This window comes from Schistocerca gregaria, chromosome 6 (genome assembly GCF_023897955.1).
Source record: "Schistocerca gregaria isolate iqSchGreg1 chromosome 6, iqSchGreg1.2, whole genome shotgun sequence".
Taxonomy (NCBI): domain Eukaryota; kingdom Metazoa; phylum Arthropoda; class Insecta; order Orthoptera; family Acrididae; genus Schistocerca; species Schistocerca gregaria.
Window position 1 is genome coordinate 162,750,955 of NC_064925.1, and position 13,701 is coordinate 162,764,655.

Consider the following 13,701-nt stretch of genomic DNA (forward strand, 5'->3'; position numbering starts at 1 on the left):
TATTCCAATTTTCTGTACAGGTTCCGGAACTCTAGGAACCGAGGTAATGCAAAACTTTTTTTGATGTGTATATATTCCAGCGGCATTGCTTTGTAACTCCACTGTTTAAGAATCCGTGGATATGTACACAGGGGAAAACCTTACTTAATGTGATAATTAGCATGGACGTGCCGAGGGACACGACACATTGGCTGGCACACTGGATTCGGGTTTGAGAGGACGACGGTTCATATCCGCATCTGATCATCCTCGTTTAGGTTCTCCGTGACTTCCCTAAATCACCACTGGCAAATGCTCTGTTGGTTCCTACTAAAGGGCACGGCCTATTTCCTTCCCCATGCTTGACACTATCCGAGCTTATGCTCCGTCTCTAATGACCTCGATGTGGACGGGACCCTAGTCCTCCGTCCTTCTGTTCTTTATTTTTTGGACAATGCGTGGCATCCGCTAATTCCTCTTATACGCTCTCTCCACGGACAGCAGAGTACATGGAAGGCCGCGGCGAGCTATAGCTCATCGGACAGTTGAGTTTCACACTTCCTCAATTGATGCTCGTGTCACCGAGTACTGTGGATGATCCTCTTATTATGATCGTGGAGTATGAGAGTAATATATACGACTTTCTAATAAACAGCGCGACATGGGATGCCTACTTTCCTTGGATGCCGTCCACATTTCACCACGTGGTCTATCTTTCTTTTTCTTTTTCAGTTCTTTTATTTTATTGTATTTGAGTTGTTATTCTTCTAACTGGCTTGATGAATTCCTATCTTCTGCCAGCCTCTTCATATCTCAGTTGTATCGCACCCATCATCCTCTATTATTTTTGTTGTAATACGTACATTGCTATCTCTGTCTGCTCCAACAGTTTTTAAGCTCTACATTTCTCTCTAGTGACATTGAGGTTATTTCCTGATGTCTTCACATACGTCATATCATTCTGTCCTTTCTTCTTGTCCACCTATTTTCAACACAGTTCAATTGTCTTCTTTCCCGATTCTCCCAGCGTCCATGATTCACTACCATAGAATGCTGTGCTTCAAACGCATATCCTCTAAACTTCCTCTCTCAAATTAAGGCTTTGATACTAGTAGGCGCCTCCTCGTCAGGCCAAGAATGCCCTATTTACCTATGTCAAGTTTATCACTAGTCTCATTTCTGCTGCAGCTGTTGTCTTTGGCCTTTATGCTATTTGCCCTTGAGGTAACTCGTTTGATATCGAGCCCCACGCTGGGTACTATCTATGTTCACATTAACTTCAGATGTAGTAAAGAAATAGTGAACTCAAAATTTATACATCGAAACTATACCGACCCTAACACTGGATGATGAGATGCGGAGAATGGGAATTTTTTGCGGGATAAATTAATTAGTTTCAGGTTATCTAGGGTCCAGGCTTGACCGTAATTTTTGTTGTGGTCTTCAGTCCAAAGACTGCTTTGATGCTGCTCTCCACGCTACCCTGTGCGAGCCTCTTCGTCTCCCAATAAGTATTGAACCCGCATCCATCTGAATATAAGTAGTGACACCCACATCCATCTGAATTTGCCTACTGTATTCATCTCATGGTCTCCCTCAACAATTTTAACCCCCCAGTCCTCCCTCCATTAGCAAACTCACCATTCCTTCAAGTCTTAGGTTGTGCTCTGTCAAAAGATCCCTTCTTTTATTCAAGTTATGCCATTCGATTTTTCCTCCCGATTCAATTCCATACTTCCTCATTAGTTACTCGATATACCCATACAAACTTCATCATTCTTCTGCAACATCACATTTCGAGCACATCTGTTCTCTTTTTGTCTGAACTACTCATCGTCCCCGTCTCACTTCTGTGCTGAGCCCACTCCAGACAAACACGTTCAAAACGGACTTCCTAGCACTTAAGTGTATATTGCAATCTTTAAAAATCATCTTTTCCAAGAATACGTTTCATGCTATAGCCAGTGATGGTATGGGGTGCCATTGGGTACACGTCTCTGTCACCTCTTGTTCGCACTGACGGCACTTTCAACAGTGGACGTTACATTTCAGATGTGTTACGACCCACGGCTTTACCCTTCATTAGATCCCTGCGAAACCCTACATTTCAGCAGTATAATGCACGACCGCATGTTGCAGGTCCTGTACGGGCCTTTCTGGTTTCAGAAAATGTTCGACTGCTGCCCTGGTCAGCACATTCTCCAGATCTCTCACCAATTGAATTGTGGTCAGTGGTGGCCGAGCAACTGGCTCGACACAATACGCCAGTCACTACTCTTCATGAACTGTGGTATCGTGTTGAAGCTGCATGGGCAGCTGTACATGTACATGCCATCCAAGCTCTGTTTGACTCAATGCCCAGGCGTATCAAGGCCGTTATTACGGCCAGAGGTGTTTGTTCTGGGTACTGACTTCTCAGGATCTATGCACCTAAATCGCGTGAAAATGTAATCAGATGTTAGTTTTAGTACAATATATTTGTCCAATGAATACCCGTTTTTCATCTGCTTTTCTTCTTGGTGTAACAAATTTAATGGCCAGTAGTGCATTTCTTGTCCATGAACCTTCACGAGCTGAGATATTCTCGCAACAAAACTCCAAAGTGATCGTATAAGGTACTTGTATATTCATACGAGTTCCGGATCACAATATTTTACGTCAATAGTTTTCGGTCATCAATGTCCGTCATCAGATCTGAGTATACACAATTTTCTTACGGTGACTCATTATCATTAGAAAATGGTTTGTAGTAAGGTTCGAAGACAGACGTAGCTGACTGAAATTAATAACAGGGGATAAAATTTTATGATCCGCAACTGGAATAAATGTGTAAGTTCCTGAACTTTAATTCATTCTACAATCGTTCCTTGGTTTATATTATTGCTTGCGCTGTTGAATAACATCGTGGGCAGGATACAACCCTGTCTCACTCTCTCGTTAATTACTCTTTTCCTTTCAAGGCCTTTTACTCTCTTTACTACAGTCTGGTTTCTGTACAAGTTGTAAATAACCTTTACCCGGTGTGTTTTATCCCTACCACCTTGAGATATTATCAAAGAATGGATTACAGTCAACGTTGCCAAAACGTAGCTGTCAAACCTATCAGCGCTTGCTAATTTTTGGAATTGTGGTTAGTATATTGTTCTTGGATTTTTGGGTACTTCGCCTGTCTTATGTGGAATAGTTTTGCAACGCTAGCTCCCTCAAGGACTTCAATAATTCCGAGGGCACGTGGTCTACTCCAGCCGTCTGGTTTCAAACTAGGTCTCTCAAAGCTGTGCCAACTTCTTCTCTCAGCGTCATGTCTCACGACTCATCTTCATTTACTTCATCTCCTCTTTATATAGGATTTTTTTTCATCTTTGTTTCCTCTGCATGGCACCCTCAACTTATTTCTTCCATCTTTCAGCCGTCCGTTTTCTTCCATAATACTTATTCATACAACTGAATCTCTTTTCTCCAAAGGTCTCTGTAATTTTCCCATAGGTGACGTCTGTCTTTCCACTGATTACGTTGTTTTCTACTCCTCGTATTGCACGCCGAGCGAGTCTCGCTTTTTAATAAAGAAAATGAATTTCCTGTAACACTCCGCCATCACTGTAAAAATTTTGTGCCTCAAATCGTCTCAGTGACAATAAAAACATTATTTATTACGTCGTTTCAGCAACTGACATCTTCCGCAACTTGCATTTAAGATTATAGAAACGTTCCTACAGGCGTTTGCTGTGCAACAAGGTGCGAAAGATGAAAATTAAAGAGTTAAAAATATTTTTAAGATTACACTCACCAAAATGATTTGAACATGCAAAACGACGTTCAGTGTCAGTATTAAAACCTATGCCAAATTGAGGAGCTAGTTAACACATGTCTGGAAAGTGTGTACAAAGATGTAAGTTCCAGCTGCCAACTGGTGCTAGTATGGGAACGTTGCCTTCAAATTTTATTTACGTTTATATCTTTCTTCATATTTATAAAACAGGATATAGTCCTTAAAATACAAATATCCGAAGTCAAAAAATAAACCGCAATTTAATTTTACAATGACAAGATGTTGTGATTATGAAAATAGAACTCGTTGTAATTACGCGTATGTGATAAAAGTCTCCGTCATGATCCACTAAAACACACTCAAAAAGTACATTGCAATATATTTACCTGTAAAAAGGAGTATAGAGAATAAACAGACTATTTAATTAAAATATTTTGGAAGGTAGGTCCTTGCCGAAGCAACAGCAGCTAGCTCACCGAGTCAGCCTGTTTATCGCGCACCAGTGAAAGCTCCGCCAGCACAGCAGACGCGAGGCATGGTGTGACCCGATCACCAACAGGAGGGCAAGCCGCAATCAGCATACGTCACACTGACAACTCTTGAAAAATTTAAAAAAAGCAGTTGGGGCTAAACCCACCATGTTCATTCAGAACTGTTCGTGGAGTTTTATTCTTGTGGAGAAAAATGTCTAGGTCTTCCAGAATGTTTAAAGCATGTCCCTTAGTGGCTCTATGCAATATTCCATACTTTCTCTGGTACCGCGCGGCACGGAGTTTGAATCCGCGCTAGACGTCATGGACGTCGAAGACCCATAGAGGTCTCTGCGCCATCGCGCCTTAAGCTGTGGTGGCGAGCACCTCCTGGCCCGCATTTAGTGTGGGGGCACCACCGTGGAACACGTGGTCCCAGCGGCCAATAACGGCGCCCCCGATAGCGTACTTAAGCGCCTGCCTCGCGCTCAGCCAGGCCACCCTCTACAATGTCATCCTTGCTAATGGCTTCTATCCCGACCTGTGGAAAACCTCCCCTATCCTGATGTCCTCCAAACCCAACACTCCTCCATCTGATGCTTCTTCCTATCGTCCTATCTGTCTCACATCGGTGTTCAGCTAGCTCTTGGCATCTATCCTTTCCCGGTATTTTATTTCCTATTGTCTATAGTTTTACAAATAAATTCATAAAACTTTGTCAGCATGACCAGGAAGGATTCAGGATTCACATTCATAGCAGTGGAAGTGCAAAAACATAAGAAAATAAATTTTTATTAGATATGAAATTTAATCATTTTTTCACTTACTGTTGGCTGCATTTGTTGCTATAGGTACATTTTTCTTCACAAGTAAGAGAGATGCTTTGATGAATTTTGCACAGCATACAAACCATACTTACAGGTGTATGAAACTCGAGAATTTTTGCAAATCTATTAAAAACTGTGGTAAAAATTGAGATAATTAACTACAAAACTCGATTTTTTCTAAACATAAAGTTTAAAACGTGACAGCTCATTCAGTTCTTCATAAATTAAATAGATTCTAGAGTTTCAGACACCTGTAAGTATGGGTTGTATGCTGTGCAAAATTCATCGAACAGTCTCTCTTACTTATGAAGAAAAGTGTACCTATAGCAACAAATGCAGCCAATAGTAAGTGAAAAATGATGTAATTTCACATGTAAAAAAAATTATTTTCTTATGTTCTTGAACTTCCGCTGCTACGAGTGTGTATCCTGAATCCTCCCTGGTCATGCTAACAAAGTTTTATGAATTTACTTGTAAAAGTATAGACAGTGGAAATTAAAATGTCCTGTGGTGCCCCTCCTGCTCCAAGTCGGCCCGTTTGACGTCCTACCCCCCTTAAGTTTCCAAAAGTGCTATATTTCTCAGTGTCCTAAGATAGGTGGAACCCGAGTGTATCCATCAACAGCAACATTGTACCAGACTGTGTCGGTAACTGACATGAACATTTAATGTATTTTACACTTTTTCTCAATTAACTAGTGCTCTAAAATCACACTACTGCTGCCTGGGAACGCATAAGAAGCCCGTGATACCACTGGACCAGTGTCTGAACTGGCGACACAGTGTAACAATCTGTTTTACCCGCTTCAAGCACTATTTACATAACACCTCAAGGTGATCTCCTGGCGGCTACTGATGCATAGTAATGTAGAAAACAAACGAGGCGCGGTGTCGAAACAGCGGCAGCTCGCAACGCCTGCTCGCTGGACAGGTCGAAGCTGTTTCACGGCAATTGCTTTGGTTCGCAGCCAGTAATCTCACGCACGTGTGCAAGGTGCACCTATATCTTAGGGATCAAGGTTCTGCGTGATGTAAGCTGCACCGGAAATCTTACCGGTGACTTTACTGTTATTTCTCGTCCGATAAGATCATCGTGAGACTACGGGTATAGCTGCCAGTGGCATATACTGGAAAGTTGCAGCGCTTGTCGATTCATCAGAATGGCTGCGCAATACAATTACAAGCAACTCCAATTTTATTAAACATCACATGGAAAATGCGAGGAGGCGGAACAAAGACTGCGTTCTACTGTCACAACAGAAAATGCGACATGTTAACTAAAGAGACTGACTAGCCGGCCGGGGTGGCAGAGCGGTTCTAGGCGCCACAGTCTGGAACCGCGCGACCGCTACGTCGCAGGTTCGAATCCTGCCTCGGGCATGGATCTATGTGTGATGTCCTTAGGTTAGTTAGGTTTAAGTAGTTCTAAGTTCTAGGGGACTGATATCCTCAGAAGTTAAGTCCCATAGTTCTCAGAGTCATTTGAACCTTTTGAGACTGCCTACACTAAGCTCGTGCGTCCTCTTATGCAGTACTGTGGCGCGGTGTGGGATCCTTACCAGTAGGACATCGAAGAAGTTTGAAGAAGGGCAGCTGGTTTTGTGTTATCGGCGAGTTGGCGTGCAGTCACTGAAACAAAGGCGGTTTTCGTTGCGACTAGAACTTTCCAAGAGATTTCAATCATCACTATTTTCCTCGAAATGCGAAATTATTTTTACCAGTACCGTCTACAAAGGGAGAAATGACTATTAATAAAGTTAAAGAAATCGGAGCACGCGCTCGAAGATTTAAGCGTTCATTTTTCATATGTTAGAAAATATATCGGCACAACCACTTGTTTATAGTTTAAAACACTAAGATTGACGTGTTTCGGAAGTCAAGCTTCCATCATCGGAATAATAAAAAGTAAAAGAACCTGTTGAAACTCGCTAAAATGGAACATGCACCAGGTACAATAAAATTGATAATAAAATTAAAACATCGTGGCTACTTCCCTTGTTGCAGGCGTGTCTTTCAAGGCGCATCTCCACATAGTCGTCAAAATATAAAAAACTCTAAACTGGTGTCGCCTATGTTGTTCAACATCTAACCACGTGGCTCTCTCCTCTATCGTCTTAATCCGCCCGTCCGTCTTCGTTGATACCACACACCACTGAAACGCGAGTGAGCTCACGCGCAAGTAAGCAAGGAAGTCTATACAAACAGATAACGTATACATGTTCCAAAGACCTCATGAAATACAAATAAAGAGGTATATCCAAAATTCGCGCCAACACAGTTATTTACTACATCAGTCACACTATTCTCATAACCACATTTCTTTTCCTTTGTCAGGTATTAATTTTCTTTAATATGTATACGCAGTACAACAAATGTTACAAAAAAGAATTGTCTAACAATCACACCTCCATCGCAGTTTGATGCTCTTCTTCATACTGCCATATCGTTCATCACTACCTAGCTATGACATCACTACCTAGCTATTACACTGAGACGACAAAAATCCATGCGCTAGCGATATGGCCATATACACATGGCAGTAGTATTACGTATATATGGTATGAACAAGTAGTGCTTTGGAGCAGCTGTCATTTGTAATAAGGTGAGTCATGTGAAAAGGTTACCAACGGGATGGCCGCGGCGCGACGGGAGTTAACAGACTTTGCCTTCTGAACGGTAGTTGGAGCTAGGAGCATGGGACATTCCTTTATGGAAATCGTTATGAAATTCAGTATTCCGAGATCCACACTGTCAAGAACGTGCCGAAAATACCAAATTTCAGGCATGACTTCTCACCACTGACAACGCAGTGGCCGACGGTCCCCACTTACCGAGCGAAAGCAGTGGCGTTTGTGTAGTCTAGTCAGCGCTAACACACAAGTAACAATACCTGAAATTGTGGTATCACCGCCAGAAACCACACTTGCTAGGTGGTAGCCTTTAAATCGGCCGCGGTCTGGTAGTATACGTCGGACCCGCGTGTCGCCACTATCAGTGATTGGAGACCGAGCAGGTCTAGAGAGACTTCCTAGCACTCGCCCCAGTTGTACAGCCGACTTTGCTAGCGATGGTTCACTGCCTACTAACGTCCTCAATTGCCGAGAAGATAGTTTAGCATAGCCTTCAGCTACGTCATTTGCTACGACATAGCAAGGCGCCATTAGCAATTACTATTGATATTGTGAATCATGTACCGTCAAGAGCGACGTTCGTCATTAATGGATTAAAGTTAAGTATTCCACCAGCTATGTCCGTTTTTCTAAATTCTAATTTCCTTGTCCTGTTCCAGACCTCACGCCAGCCTGCGTGAGCTAAAACGCGTGCCTTCCGGCCTCCTCTAGTAACACGGTGTTGGCTCTCCTGCCAACCACAAAAAAATAACCACAGAAATCAATGTGGGACGTACAATAAACATATCCGTTAAGATAGTGAAATGAAATATGGCGTCAACGGGCTGTGGCAGTTGTTGTTGTGGTCTTCAGTCCAGAGACTGGTTTTTTGCAGCTCTCCATGCTACTCTATCCTGTGCAAGCTTCTTCATCCCCCAGTACCCACACCTTCTGAATCTGTTTAGTGTATCATCTCTTGTTCTCCCTCTACGATTTTTACCCTCCACGCTGCCCTCCAATATTAAATTGGTGATCCCTTGATGCCTCAGAACGTGTCCTACCAACCGATCCCTTCTTCTGGTCAAGTTGTGCCCCAAATTTCTCTTCTCTCCAATTCTCTTCAATACCTCCTCATTAGTTATGTGATCTATCCATCTAATCTTCAGCATTCTTCTGTAGCACCACAAATAGAAAGCTTCTATTCTCTTCTTGTCCAAACTATTTATCGTCCACGTTTCACTTCCATACATGGCTATACTCCATACAAATACTTTCAGAAACCCCTTCCTGACCCTTAAATCTACACTCGATGTTAACAAATTTATCTTCTTCAGAAACTCTTTCCTTGCAATTGCCCGTCTACATTTTATATCCTCTCTACTTCGACCATCATCAGTTATTTTGCTCCCTAAATAGCAAAACTCATTTACTAATTTAAGCCTCTCATTTCCTAATCTAATTCCCGCAGCATCACCCGATTTTATTCGACTGCGTTCCATTATCCTCGTTTTGCTTCTGTTGATGTTCATCTTATATCCTCCTTTCAAGACACTGCCCATTCCGCTCAGCTGCTCTTTCAAGTCCTTTGCCGTCTCTGACAGAATTACAATGTCATCGGCGAACCTCAAAGTTTTTATCTCTTCTCCATGGATTTTAATAGCTACTCCGAACTTTTCTTTTGGTTCCTTTATTGCTTGCTCAATATACAGATTGAATAGCATCGGGGAGAGGCTACAACCCTATCTCACCCCCTTTCCAACTACTGCTTCCCTTTCATGCCCCTCGACTCTTATAGCTGCCATCTGGTTTCTGTACAAATTGTAAATAGGCTTTCGCTCCTTGTATTTTACCCCCGTCACCTTCAGAATTTGAAAGAAAGTATTCCAGTCAACATTGTCAAAAGCTTTCTCTAAGACCACAAATGCTAGAAACGTAAGTTTGCCTTTCTTTAATCTATTTTCTAAGATAAGTCGTAGGGTCAGTATTGCCTCACGTGTTCCAACATTTCTACGGAATCCAAACTGATCTTCCCCGAGGTGGGCTTCTACCAGTTTTTCCATTCGTCTGTAAAGAATTCGCGTTAGTACTTTGCAGCTGAGACTTATTAAACTGATAGTTCGGTAATTTTCACATTCGTCAACACCCTCTTTCATTGGGGTTGGAATTATTATATTCTTCTTGAAGTCTGAGGGTATTTCGCCTGTCCTATACATCTTGCTCACCAGATGGTAGAGTTTTGTTAGGACTGGCTCTCCCAACGCTGTCATTAGGCTATGGCAGTAGACGACCGAATTGATTGCCTTTATTAACCGTACGACATCGCGCGCAGCACCTCTTTTGGGCTTGTGATGATATCGATTGGACTTTAGATGACCAGAAAAGTTTGCACTGGTTAGATAAGTTCCGATTTTAATGGTGTAAACGAAGCCAATGACCCAAGTTGTCAACAAGGCACTGTGCAAGCTCCAAAATGGTGGGGGCCGTGTTTACACGGAATGAATTTGATCCTTTGGTCCAGCTAAACTGCTCGTTGACTGGAAATGGTTATGTTCGGCTACTTGGAGATTATTTGGAGCCATACACGGACTTTATTTCCCATACAACGATTGATTTTCATGGATGAGAATGGGCCTTGTTAACAGACCACAAATGTTCACCATTGGTTTGAAGAACATTCTGGGTAATATGAGCGAATGGTTTGCAACACAGATCGCCCGACATGTATCCCATGGAAAATTTAGGGGGCATAATCAAATGGTCTGTTCATGTAGAAAATCCTGCACTGGCAACACTTTCGAAATTATGGACGGCTATAGAGGCAGCACGGCTCAACATTTATGCAGGGGACTCCCCACGACTCCTTGAGTCCATGCCAGGTCGACTTCCTGCACCACGGTGGGCAAAAGGTGGTCCCACACGTTATTGGGAGATACGCTATGACTTTTTTCCAACTCATTATACATTCATTTTTGTCCGTAATCTGTTTCCATTGTTCTAGTCCTTGTCTGCACCTAATATTTTCACCAACACCGCTCCTTCCCCCACCATGTTGACTATTCCTGGATTTAGTTGCGGATGTCCGACTTACCAAACCCTGCTTCTGATAACTGTATTCCATAGACCTGTATACTCGCGTGAAGATTTTAGAACTTCTTTGTTCCCTACTTTCTTTAACTACTATTTTTCTCTCGTCCTTCTACGTGTTGCTACGCGACTACTTCTGACTTCTGTGTTCTGGCTGCAGACTTCCAGATGTCGGTAGCGTTGGTACGGATCCTCCAATAACACGACTAGCGCCCAATCAAGAATGCTTACCCAAGAGAGATATTTTTCATTACTTTATGCCTTCTAACAGCACTTCAATGATACTGCTCCCGGAAGCTGGTCGCGGCTAGCAGGCAGCATGTGAAGTCTCCAGTAGTATGCTAACACAGTGAGGGCTGCTAGCACCATGAATCTTGGCGATGCAAGTCTTCTCAGGTGGGTTCTGTTGGTCGGCCCGTTGGTGGATGCAAAAGTGTTGCTGGGTTTTGCCCTAAAGCAGAAAGCAGAAATAATGATATGCATTCGAGGTGTTAAAGTAACATCCTTTTGTGAAATATACAAGGTGTCTATTAATAGTCACCGGGCCAAATATCTCACGAAATAAGCGTCAAGCGAAAAAACTGCAAAGAAAGAAACTCGTCTAGCTTGAAGGGGGAAACCAGTTAGAGCTATGGTTGGCCCGTTAGATGGCGCTGCCAAAGGTCAAACGGATATCAACTGCGTTTTTTTAAAAATAAGAACCCCGAATTTTTATTACATGTTCGTGTAGTATGTAAAGAAATATGAATGTTTCAGTTGGACCACTTTTTTCGCTTTGTGATAGATGGCGCTGTAACAGTCACAAACGTGTAAGTGCGTGGTATCACTTAAAATACCGCCAGTGCGGACGGTATTTGCTTCGTGATACATGGACCGTTTGCCAATTGCGGAGAAAGTCGATATCGTGTTGATGTGTGGCTATTGTGATCAAAATGCCCAACGGGTGTGTGCTATCTATGCTGCTCGGTATCCTGGACGACATCATCCAAGTGTACGGACCGTTATTTAAGGAAACAGGAAGTGTTCAGCCACATGTGAAACGTCAACCACGACCAGCTACAAATGATGATGCCCAAGTAGGTGTTTTAGCTGTTGTCGCTGCTAATCCGTTCTATTTAGCGACGAAGCGTCATTCACCAACAGCGGTAACGTAAACCGGCATTATATGCACTATTGGGCAACGGAAAATCCACGATGCCTGCGACAAGTGGAACATCAGCGACCTTGGCGGGTTAATGTATGGTGCGGCATTATGCGAGGAAGGTTAATTGGCCCCCATTTTATCGATGGCAATCTAAATGGTACAATGTATGCTGATTTCCTACGTAATATTCTACCGATGTTACTACAAGATGTTTCACTGCATGACAGAATGTCAATGTACTTCCAACATGATGGATGTGCGGCACATAGCTCGCGTGTGGTTGAAGCGGTATTGAATCGAATATTTCATGAGATGTGGATTGGTCGTCGAAGCACCATACCATGGCCCGCACGTTCACCGGATATGACGCACACGGATTTCTTTCTGTGGGGAAATTTGAAGGATATTTGCTATCGTGATCCACCGACAACGCCTGACAACATGCGTCAGCGCGTTGTCAATGCATGTGCGAACATTACGGAAGGCGAACTACTCGCTTTTGAGAGGAATGTCGTCACACGTATTGCCAAATGCATTGAGCGTTTATTGCCTTAATGTGGTATTTACAGATAATCACGCAGTAAAAGCATGCGTTCTCAGAAATGATAAGTTCACAAAGGTACATGTAACGGGCGTTAATGTTACAATCCCAGGCCAACCCTTGGGAGCTTCTGAACGAAGTTCCTTATATGTTACATAGTAATTTCCCTGTCTGGGTTTTAGTTATTTGGTTGATCTGTGGCCTTCAGCCGAGTATCAGTAACACTTAATTAATGTTCTTGTCTTGCCCTTAAGGCATGAGATTGTTATTTTTTTAGATGGGGCCTTCAGATGAATTTTATATGGAATGTTTTAAGATACAGCCTTCTGCCTGTTAAAACTGAAACTCATCTTTCTAGGGCTTAAGCGTTTAAATTATTTGCTGATGTGCGGCCTTGAGCCGAATTTTAATATCTCTTAAATTAATGTTCTTGTCTTGCCGCTGAGACATAAGATTGTTATGCTTTTGTATGGGGTTCAGACGAATTTTGCATGAAATGTTTTAAGATAAGTCCTTCTGCCTTTTGATTGAAACTCTTCTTATTGCTTAATATGTGGCCTCCAGCAAAGTTTCATTAAAATTAAATTGCTAAGGACTTAAACCTGTTTAGATAGAAGATTTAGAAAATAGTTTTAGGTGAAACCTCCAGAAGAACTTTGTATTTCAATTTCTTGGTTGGGCCTTGTGTCTTGCATTTTGAGAGTGCCCTACAAACGATCTAAAGTTAATCAAAGGAGGTCGATAAGGTTTTGAGTGTTTTGTATCCTAGTTGTTATATTCTGTGTTGATAAATAAAATTTGTATGTTGGGTGCAACTGACAGCAACTTATTTTGGCCCCTTTCCACAACCTAATCCGCTCTGTCCTGTTAGCCCAGGCTTATCAACACTGTGTTCCTCGAACCACTTCATCACACTCCTGGCCTTGTGACATGGCGCATTATAATGCTGAAAACTGCCACTGCCGTTGGGTATCATGACCGTCATGAAGGGGTGTACGTGGACTGCAAGCACTGTAAGACACTTCTTGGCCGTCGTTGAGCCTTGCCCGAGCTCCATTGGACCCACAGGATGCCCACATAAAGGTTCCGCAGACATAATGGAGCCGCCGCCAGCTTGTCTCCTTTCCACAGAGCAGGTGTCTCGGAGCTGTTCCACTGGAAGACGACGTATTCGCTCCCTCCCATCGGTAAGCTGAAGAAAATACCTGGATTAATCAGACGATGCAACAGTCTGCCACTGCGCCAAAGTCCAGAGCGATGGTCACGTGCCAGTTTTCT